This window comes from Schistocerca americana, chromosome 9, assembly GCF_021461395.2.
Source record: "Schistocerca americana isolate TAMUIC-IGC-003095 chromosome 9, iqSchAmer2.1, whole genome shotgun sequence".
NCBI lineage: Eukaryota > Metazoa > Arthropoda > Insecta > Orthoptera > Acrididae > Schistocerca > Schistocerca americana.
Window position 1 is genome coordinate 152,922,101 of NC_060127.1, and position 11,949 is coordinate 152,934,049.

General features: G+C 41.2%; 1 non-coding gene across 1 annotated transcript; it reads right to left on the bottom strand.

Moving 5' to 3' along the window:
- Positions 1-829: 829 nt before the first annotated feature.
- Positions 830-900, bottom strand: Trnag-ccc. The gene has a single exon. It is a non-coding gene; the product is annotated as a tRNA-Gly (tRNA).
- Between the last annotated feature and the right edge of the window lie 11,049 nt (positions 901-11,949).

Here is an 11,949-nt window from a genome sequence, read left to right on the forward strand (position 1 = left end):
TCTACACTAGAAGGTAGAAATATGTCTACTGACCGAATTTTAACAGGTAAAATACACTGTGTTCAGCTACACCTTTCTCGTAGCTAGGAGTATTCGGTTTAGGACTTACACTGCATCAAAGAAATGTGAAATAAATACATCTCTACAAAGGAAAGACTGGTACATCCTGGACGCAGATTGTTTTCTCCTTATTAACAGTACATGAAGCCATACGATCTTGTTCTTGAGGGTAATGAAGATATGAATGCTTTATCATGAAGCGAATATTCACTGCAGATAATTCATCTTTCTACAGTTACTCATGTACGTTCTTACATAAATTTTTCTGCTGTGCTGAGACTGATGGAAGAATTTTCTGTGTTGCTTAGTTGGATGTGGTCTGCTTCTTTGTTCTTCTTGAACATAAATGTGGTGTACTTCAATAGGTCAAAGAATAATACAGTCGATCGCCAAACGTATTTTGAGGCTCACCGTTTGTTATAGCAAAACGTGAGGCGGTTTCTCCAAGTGTTCGCACAGATGCACGAAAGAAGAAGACCATTTAGGTCTGCCTTCCTTCATATGTTTTAAAACACCCGAAAATGAAACGGCGAAAGAGACAGAACTGTTCAAGTGAGCTCATAAGAGACGGTAAAGAATGCCTGACGAGAAAAATAAAACAAAAACGTTACCGAAAACCAAAAAACAAATTGAAACATTTACGTCACAGCTAGGGATGGTGGGCTGTATTACGATATATATATTTTTCGTGGTACTAAAATCTGTTTAAAACCAAAATAAATGAATCATTCGCAACAAAATGTCGTAATGAATTACGAATAAAAATTCTTGCACTGCCCGGGAATCGAACCCGGGTCGCAAGAATGGGAATCTTGCATGATACCACTACACCAGCAGTGCCACGGGAACCAGAAGTTTAACACAAAATATTTGAACTACGTATTTACCTAATTTTCTTTTTAAAAATGCGGTTTTCTAGTGTAGTACCGACCGTATGTATATCTCGTACAACCGTCTGCACTGAATTAGCCAAGAAAGACCAGCGGAAAATAATATTATGAGCAATTAGAAAGCTGGAAGGCTGCTCTTAGATGCACTTTATGTGATCAGATATATATGTGTCTATACTTGTAACTGTTTTATAATTCGTAGAAAACACGAATTTCAGTTTCATACAGGGAATATGAAAAGTAATATTGACAAATGAAAAGGTGAAACCGAATATGAACGGCAAGAAATATCACAACAATTACAATATAGTTATTCATCTTAAGCTCTTGTGTTCGCGTTAACTTACAAATAAATTTGTTTTTAGGTGGGATTCGTCTTGAGGAAACACTTTTTTCTTTTTTTACCTAGATACAATTTACTGAAGTTACAGCATAAACAAAGCTCCTTCTTAATTTCTTTTTATTAACTAACAGGAAAATTTCTCTAACTTATCTCTACATAGGTACTGGGTACAAACATTTGAGTTTTTAAGAAATTATTCACAAATTTGAAACAGACAAGATTTTTTATTTATACCTTTTTACCATGTGCTGTGGCTTTTGCGTTATAGTTTTGTTTTCTTTCACGGTTTCTCTTCTACAACCATACTCAACTGAGCACAGAAAGTTATTTACACAGAAAATTTCCATCTGGATATACTATTTTTAACATTATTTTATTGTATGTGGAAGACAGTGTATGAGCAGAGGGGGTGTTTGTGCATGCAATATGTTTCACTTTTTCTGGTTTCCCCACTGTCTTCAATGGGGAAAGCTATGTACGTTCATTGACACTGTTTACAAGCTATGAAAACAAGGCAGAACCACAGAAAGACGTTTTCAAACCCTACATAAATGAAATAACAAACGTTCTATAACAACTCACACAGAGTAAAACTACTTCTCATTTGGCAACGTGGGCTTCCCATGGGGTGATCAGTCAGTGACTCTTTGCGACCATCTTTCTTAATCTCAGTGACAAATAATATTTGAAACCATTGTAAGGCGCAAATAATATAGGATAGTCAAGAGCGCTCATACAATGGTTTGTATGGGGTGGGCGGATCTAGATTTTGGCTTATGGAATATTTCTAATATTTTGGAGGATAAAAGGCGACTTTTAAATAGCCGTCAAAAATTTACAGTTCCTACCTTGTTAAAAATCTGTGTAATATTGACTCTTAAATAATTATCTTGAAAGGAAAACCACCTCACTACACTATTATTTTCCTTTACTTGCGAAGTAGGGGTGGGGGGGGGGGGAGTGGGGTGCGCTCCCCTTGACCCCGCCTATGGAGGTCCTTATGGGTGGTATGTTGTCATCGTGTGTAGATGAAACGGTATACCTTCTACATGTCTCTACCAGAACTGTACAATAACATAAACACATTCTACCCAAAAACAAAATTCATCGCGGAAACAGAAAATGATAAAATGTTAGATATCCTTGATCTCACAGAACACAGGCACAACAACCATCAACGATTTTGCATATTCAGGAAAATTACCACAGTAGCGCAGCCATACACAAAAACCCAAAGCACCCGAATACCCACAGACAATCCAGTTTCCAGTAAATACTGCAGAGACTGAATAAAATTCCACTCAGCGAGTGAAAGAAAAGAAAGATAAACTGAGTCAAAAAAATTGAAACATAAACGAAATGGATACCTGGCACGCAACAACAAATCGATCTCACCAACATGCGAACACACTCACAGCAGAACACACATGCAAACACGCATGAGCAAGAAACAACCGCAACAACAACCAAATGATACACTTAGTTACGACAACAAAGGACCCACAGGACTGTCATCAAACTGAAAAAAAAAACAGGACTAAAATAACATACAGAACAGATATCACAATAAGAGAAAGATAAGAACAACATATCAACACAGCGAAACACAACACATCATTTACTAGCTGACATGTCAGGACTGCATTCCAATTTATAATAGACAGACGAGCAGAAGTTTCAGTATTAGGTGCACAAAACATTGAAGCATACTAAACAGTAACAATTGTCATTATACATTCGCAGGACACTTTATGGTTATGGACCGCAGACCACCAGACATGAACACCGACCTAAAAATTCTCATACGCAGTAACAGCCCCCCCCCTCACACATACACGATCACCCAAAAACTACTACAAAAGGAGTTCAAAAAGTTTTACACAGTCGTCTCTAATTTTTTTTAATTTTTTGCAGGAGTAGAATGAAATTTTCTGTGAACATACTTGGAACATTAGCTATAAGTTGCTATATAAAAGTATTTTATTTTATTTACAGGTGAGCCATAATGGAGCGTGAAGTAGATGCCAGGTTGCGACAACGGTGATGGAGTTCCTCTTCAAGACCGGCGATGCCTCTGCCACATCGATTCACAGGAATTTGCTCCCTGTTTACGAGGAGGACACAGTGGATCGCAGCAGTGTCCAGCGGTGGTTGCAGAGGTTTAAAGAGGTGATTTCTCTCTACTGGACAATCCACGATGCAGTAGGCCATCGACGGCAGTGAGTGATGTGAATGAGAGCATTGATCAAATCATCCAAAATGACAGATGTGTGGCGACACGACAGCTTGCTGAAATGACTCGTTTGTCATTGGGTAGTGTGGGATCACTGGTACAGTAACTACGGTACAGAAAAATCTGTGCGCGTTGGGTGCCTAGATTATTGACAAGAGAAATGAAAACGATGGGGAAGAATGCGTGCGGGGGTCTCGTGAAGACCTTTACTGAAGAGTGGAAACAGTGTTTTGACGGCGTCGTTACTCAGGATGAAACATGGTTGTTTCCTGAGAGAAAAACCCAATCCTTAGAGTGGCGTCATCCGGGTTCCCCTCGGAGGAAGAGACCAAGACTTTCATGAACAGCAGGCCGAAAGGTGATGCCCTCCTTCTTCTGCGATCAGTGTGGTGTCATTTCCATTGATTTTTTGTAACCTGGCTCCTCAGTTAACCGGGACCGTTACTGTTTGTCATTGGACAAGCTGCGACGTGCCATCAAGACCTACAGACCACAGCTTCAGGGTCAGCTCATCAGACTACACCATGACAATGCCATACCCCATACAGCCCTTATGACACAGGAGAAAATCAAGAAAATGGGTTGGAAAATTGTTCCTCATCCTCCCTACAGTCTTGGCTGCGACTGATTTTTACCTCTTTGGTCGTCTGAAGGCCCACATGCGTGGTAAAACACTTGATAGTGAGAAAGACCTTATTTCATGTGTCACGCGATGGTGCAAAAGTCAATCCCCAGAATTTTACATCATGGAATGAACGTTGGGCCAGATGCGTCACACCTGATGGAGGCTACACTGAGTAGGCGCAATGTATAGATAAATGTTACAAGTATGTTAACAAAAAATATCATTCTCCTCCTGCAAAAAATAAAAAAAAATTAGAGACCACTGTGCAAAACCTTTTGAACTCCCTTTGTAATTGAGGAAAGCTACCAAATACAGGAAGCCATACTTGAGGGAAACGAAATAATAAAACGAATACACAGCTCCCTGCGATGTGTTTTATGCCCTCAAAGAACTGTCAGGCAACACTATCCCATTAACACACTTAAAAACACACTCACGCTCACGCACGCACGCACGCACACACACACACACACACACACACACACATACACACACACACACACACACACACACACACACACACACACACATACACACAAATAATAGCCCAGTCAACGGAGACCAAAAAATGTCGGCAGGTAGAAAAAATTCTGTCTGGGGCTGATTGGCATTCAAAGTTAACTGTTTTAGGTTTTCTTGACTATCTCTCGAAAATTGTAGCTTGCAGCGAAAATGTTTCCGAGTACAAAACCAGATTACAACAAATTTTCTACAAAAGAAAATTCTAATCATTTTTTCCTCTAAGACTAACAGTTTCCACGTTCCAGAAGATGGGTAAATCGCTCATTATTAAAAACAGTATTTAATAGCGTAAATCTGGAGTTTATTGTTAAACATAAGTACAATTATTAAATGTGTGCACCGCGTCCAGGTGCAGCAGAATCATATTAAGGGATAAGTTGTGTTTTGGGGGTGTAACAGGGTCGTAAGAGGGGGTGGATGTTGGAAGTTTGAGTGAAGGTAGGTTGCCAGATTGTGGCCATGCACTTCCCTCCTTCATGGGTCTGCAAAATCAAGAGCGAGCATCCAGTTCTCCATTTCCTGTACCACAGTACGTCACAAAAAGCAACTACAGGGTGTTTCACAAAATTATAGCGATCTTTCAGAAATGGTTCAAATGGCTCTAAGTACTATGGGACTTAACATCGGAGGTCATCAGTCCCCTAGACTTAGTACTACTTAAACCTAACTAAGGACATCACACACATCCATGCCCGAGGCAGGATTCGAACCTGCGACCATAGTAGCGGTGCGGTTCCGGACTCAAGCGCCTAGAACCGCTCGGCCACAGCGGCCGGCTAGCGATCTTTCCGGAGATAGCTTTATGAACCAAATGTGACACAGCGTGTCCGGGCATGCTTTTATTTTCCGGAAACTGTGTTCATACTACGTGGGATACAGATACGAATTGCTAATAGTACTAACGCAAGAAGTGCATATGGACAGAATGTACGTAACTCTCCGCACGCTGTTCTGCAAAGGTAGACAGAAAGTGATTCATAGTTACGGGAGTGTAGTGTTGTTCTAGGAAAGGCAACTCTCCCCACACGAGCGCTGCTCGCTTTTCAGTTCACTGGCAGATTATACCTGCCCAGCATTTCCCGTCCAGTTCTCTTATGTAAGTAGACAAAATAATTCCGTAAGTTCGTGTTTATATAGTGGAGCTACTTACGGTTTATTGAGCACTTATTTTCATTTGTTAAGTGAGCTGTTGTGTACAATAAGTTCCCATAAAAATGGCTGAGAAGGGCTTAATTTGTTAGTATGATGAAACTTCCTGGCAGATTAAAACTGTGTGCCGGACCGAGACTCAAACTCGGAATCTTTGCCTTTCGCGGTCGTGCTGTACCATCAGAGCTACCCAAACCCGACTCACGACCCTTCCTCAAACCTTTCATTCCGCCGGCACCTCGTCTCCTACCTTCCAGACTTCACAGAAGCTCTCGCGCAGACCTTGCAGAACAAGCACTCCTGGAAGAAAGCATACTGCGGAGACGTGACTTAGCCACAGCCAGGGGATGTTTCCAAAATGAAATTTTCGCTCTGCAGCAGTGTGTGTGCTGATATGAAACTTCCTAGCAGATTAAAACTAGTTCTGCAAGGTCTTTGAAGTTTGGAAGGTAGGAGACGAGGTACTGACGGAATTAAAACTGTGAGTTGGAATATAATGAATTTCCTTGAGACAGAGAAGTTGCTGTCCACGCATCAGCACGGCTTTAGAAAGCATCGCTCCTGCGAAACGCAACTCTCCCTTTTTTCGCATGATATCTTGCGAACCATGGATGAAGCGTATCAGCCGGATGTCATATTCCTTGACTTCCGGAAAGCGTTTGACTCGGTGCCACACTGCAGACTCCTAATTAAGGTACGAGCATATGGGATTGGTTCCGAAGTATGTCAGTAGCTCGAAGAATTCTTAAGTAATAGAATCGAGTACGTTGTCCTCAATGGTGAGTGTTCAACGGAGGTGAGGGTATCATCTGGACTTCCCCAGGGAAGTGTGGTAGGTCCGTTGTTGTTTTCTATCTACATAAATGATCGTTTGGATGGGGTGGATAGCAATGTGCGGATGTTTGCTGATGATGCTGTGGTGTACGGGAAGGTGTGGTCGTTGAGTGACTGTAGGAGGATACAAGATGACTTGGACAGGATTTGTGATTGGTGTAAAGAGTGACAGCTAACTCTAAATATAGATAAATGTAAATTAATGCAGATGAATAAGAAAAAGAATCCCGTAATGTTTGAATACTCCATTAGTAGTGTAGTGCTTGACAAAGTCACGTCGATTAAATATTTGGGCGTAATATTGCAGAGCGATATGAAGTGGTACAAGCATGTAATGGCAGTTGTGGGGAAAGCGGATAGTCGTCTTCGGTTCATTGCTAGAATTTTGAGAAGATGTGGTTCAACTGTAAAGGAGAACGCTTATAAAACGCGAAATCTTCTTGAGTACTGCTCGAGCGTTTGGGATCCCTATCAGGTCGGATTGAGGGAGGACATAGAAGCAATTCAGAGGCGGGCTGCTAGATTTGTTACTGGTGGGTTTGATCATCACGCGAGTGTTACGGAAATGCTTCAGGAACTCGGGTGGGAGTCTCTACAAGAAAGGAGGCGTTCTTTTCGTGAATCGCTGCTGAGGAAATTTAGAGAACCAGCATTTGAGGCTGACTGCAGTACAGTTTTACTGCCGCCAACTTATATTTCGCGGAAAGACCACAAAGATAAGATAAGAGAGATTAGGGCTAGTACAGAGGCAAATAGGCAGTCATTTTTCCCTTGTTCTGTTTGGGAGTGGAACAGGGAGAGAAGATGCTAGTTGTGGTACGAGGTACCCTCCGCCACGCACCGTATGGTGGATTGCGGAGTATGTATGTAGATGTAGATATAGATGTAGATGAGGAGAGGTCGTGAGTAGTGCTTGGGTAGCTCAGATGGTAGAGCACTTACCCGCGAAAGGCTAAGATCGCGAGCTCGAATCTCGGACCTGTACACAGTTTTAATCTGCGAGGAAATTTCCTATCAGCGGACACACTGCTGCAGAGTGAAAATTTCATTCTGTAAGTGAGATGTTTTCATTGACCTATGTAGTGTTCGTTGGAAAGGAATTGGATTGGTAAATGCGACATCTTGCTGCTGTCCGTCGTTCACAGCACACTGTAAAGTTGTGTAACCATAATAAATTCACTTGACGATGAATGAATGATTGGCCAGAAAGTAACTGCTCTTCCCTCACCATTAATTGTGTCACTGGTAGACTGCATAGATCCCTTCCATTCAGGAATTTCTGGGACTTGTTGGGTGGGTTGCACTGAGTGGAACGACTTACTACACATCCATGGCATTTCGAGTGTCAATGTGATGAAATACGACTACTCATTAACAGAATCTGCTGAAATACATGGCTTGTCGTGAAGTTTCTGGGCTTGCCTAACGCCTAGGTGACCTACTTCTGTTGCAGATGGATTCAAATTACGCGCCTGGACCTCTTCAGACGTTGGGAGAGCTGAAACTTGGGTGATGCATCTGATACCCTCAGGCTACGAAAAGTAATCCAGCCACTGATAGTGGACACAATGAAATCGGCATCGTCGAATACATGTTGGCAGCGCAATACACTTTGGGCAGGCTGCTCAGTGTGGTAGACAACTGAAAGCTGCAGCTACTGAGTTCTTTTACGTAATAGCTCACTTATCAACTGCAGGGAAATACACTGTCACGAGTGATAAAGTGAAAACAGCTCCCGTACATAAACACGAGCCCAGTGCAGTTGTTTTGCCTTTTCACATGAGAGAAATCGGCAAGAAATGCTGCGTAAATACAGCCTGTAAACTGAAAAGCGAGCTGCTCCAGTGGTGGAGGAAATTCCCTTATCTGGAAGAACGCTGCCGCTCCCGTATAGTATGACCAAAACTCTATTTCTCTGTGTACAGAGATTAACGTAGATTCTGTACATATGCGTTTCTTGTATCAGTATTATTCGTAGCTTATACCTACATAATATATATGTTATTCAACCTGTACATTGAGCAAGCAGTAAAGGAAACAAAAGAAAATTCGGAGTAGGTATTAAAATCCATGGAAAAGAAATAAAAACTTTGAGGTTCGCCGATGACATTGTAAATCTGTCAGAGACAGCAAAGGACTTGGAAGAGCAGTTGAACGGAATGGATAGTGTCTTGAAAGGAGGATATAAGTTGATCATCAACAAAAGCAAAACGAGGATAATGGAATGTAGTCTAATTAAGTCGGGTGATGCTGAGGGACTAGTAAAAGAATAGTAAAGGAGTTTTGCTGTTTGGGGAGCAAAATAACTGATGATGGTCGAAGTAGAGACGATATAAAATGAAGACTGGCAATGGCAAGGTAATCGTTTCTGAAGAAGAGTAATTTGTTGACATCGAGTATAGATTTAAGTGTCAGTAAGTCGTCTCTGAAAGTATTTGTATGGAGTTTAGCCATGTATGGAAGTGAAACGTGGACGATAAATAGTTTAGACAAGAAGAGAATAGAAGCTTTCGAAATGTGGTGCTACAACAGAATGCTGAAGATTAGATGGGTAGATCACATAACTAATGAGGAGGTACTGAATGGAATTGGGGAGAAGAGGAGTTTGTGGCACGACTTGACTAGAAGAAGGGAACGGTTCGTAGGACATGTTCTGAGGCATCAAGGAATCACCAATTTAGTATTGGAGGGCAGCGTGGAGGGCAAAAATCGTAGAGGGAGACCAAGAAATGAATACACTAGGCAGATTCAGAAGGATGTAGGTTACGGTAGGTACTGGGAGATGAAAAAGCTTGCACCGGATAGCGTAGCATGGAGAGCTGCATCAAACCAGTCTCAGGACTGAAGACAACAACAACAACAACAACAACCTACATTCCACGCAGTGCTGACGTACTTTTTGGGGAGTGAGCACCCTCTGGACGTGTCTGCACACTGTGTCACCAGTGAGTCATGAGGCGAGCTACGGAAAGGTTCGCTAAAACTTTGTGAAGTACCCTGTGAAGTGCCCTGTATTATATAGAGAACGGGTAATTGCATGCTCGCTTTTCATTTTGCATACTAATTGAAGAAGGGAGTATATGAACATACAAAGTCTTTCACAGAGAATAAAACACAGGCTGCCTGAAAAAGAAAGAACAGTTTTCACTTGTTTATTATAGACAAACTGTGAAAGATAGAAACACATTACGCATTGTACCGGATAGATAAACACTATACCACACATTGCAAATCACAAGAAACATCGAAACGGTAGTCCATTTAATTCGCCCTGTTTACTGGATCAACAGCTTCAACAATACGATTTCTTAACCATTGAAGAGTAGCTGTCATAAGTGAGGGAAACACACTTTCTTTCATGTAACCCCTCCCCACCTCCCTCCACCTCCACCCTACACGCATACACATACACACACACACACACACACACACACACACACACACACACACACACACACACACGCACACACAGAAAAAAATCGCGAGTTGTGAGGTCTTGTGACCCGGGAGGCTACAAACAATGAACAAGAGCTTGTTGTCCACATTTTCCAATCCAACGTTGGGAGATGGTGTTGTTAAGATAGCGCCGCACCTCAAGGTGAAAGAAAGGCAGGATGGCGTCATGGGTAAAAATAAAATCATTGGAGTCTTCGTGAAGTTGAGGAAATATTCAATTTTTCATCACATCCGTATATGAGATTCCTGTCACAGTTGTCTCCGCGAGACAGTAAGGTCCATAAACCTTGTGAACAGAAATGGCACAAAACACATTGAGGTTCGCTGAGTCTCTTTCGTGTTCGACAACGACGCTAGGATTTTGTGATCCCGAAATCCTTACAGTATGGCGGTTTCCTATATGTGATAACTGAAACGTCGATTCATCCGAAAAGATGAGTCGTTCGGAAAAAGTATCCTCTGCCATACCGCGAAGAACTTGTAACACCAGAGCTCCATAGACCTACTGACACGAATTTTTCTATGTTTCCTGTACTACCTTCTATCATTAGGATATTGTAAATATTGTTTGATTGCATTAATAGCACAAACGTATTCGCTCTTTCCTTTGTAAAATCTCTGATGTCATGGTTTGATTCTATGCAATGTAGTGTGTCTATCATTTAAATTCTTTGTCTCATTTGGAGGGAGACAAAACGTACTGTATATAATTGTAATTTTGTTTAAATAATTTTTTTGTGGAAATACCAATATGTGCAAATGTTATGTTTTAATTAATATGTTTAGTTGTTATTATCTAATTGCTGATCCTCACTTAGGTTTCTTAGTTATGTTGTATGTAAAAGATGTTGTGGTTCCCCTTGGGAATGGAAGCATACAGCGAGCGCAAATTGTGGTTGGCACGGATAGAAAGGTGGAACATAGAGTCAGTCGGGGACGAGCTACCAAACTGTCAACTGCTCACGTAAAAGTTGTGTATTGTGCTGGTGCCGAGAGAGGCTTTCCGTGCCACTTTCCAATGTCCCGGATGGATGGATAAAGAGCTGCAACTATTCTGGATATCTATCATCGCCACCAAGAAATGACAGAGTCCACCAATTCTGTCCGCAAACCCACCTACCAACATGCAATCGCCACCACATTGCGCAATCACTTTATGGAACAGTATAGTAATGTACAGTGAAGGATCAGCTAATAGGATGTTATAGTGGACCCAAATATAAGGTAAAATTTGACTGAATTCTTGTACCTACCGTGATTTATCCTCAGTCACATATCCACTTAGAGTCCCTCACACGCTTAAGTGTTTACCGAGTGTACTTAGTTGGAGGCATATTAAAATTAATATGACAATAGGGTGTGCTAAAATTAATATTGTTTGTTGAAAGGATGTTACGTATATCTCAAACTTGTGTTTCACTGCAGGAAAAGTTCAGAACTGCAACTGTTGAGAGTTATATGTTCATGCTTGCTAAGTACTTGTTTCTATAGTGTACTGAAAGTGTGTTTAGTCTGCTCTGCTATAGTGGTCAAGATTAAGGGACCTCCTCAATTGAAAGTAGTTCAAATGCACAAAGTTACTTAATTATAGAAAGTTTCAATTACTCTTGCTATTCAAGTCAGACTCTGTACAATATTGGGTTCCCCTTGTGTATTAAAAGTGTATATTAATGGTGTAACAGGATCCACAGGTTGTCTATTATGCCCATGCTAAATAACAATTAATAGAAAGACCACTATCTATGAAAACAGTAACTTCTTTTATTCAAAATTCAGTGAGAAATTGTTTGTTAGTGAAATACATTTAACTTTCATTCTAAATAGAAAAGTATTGGTT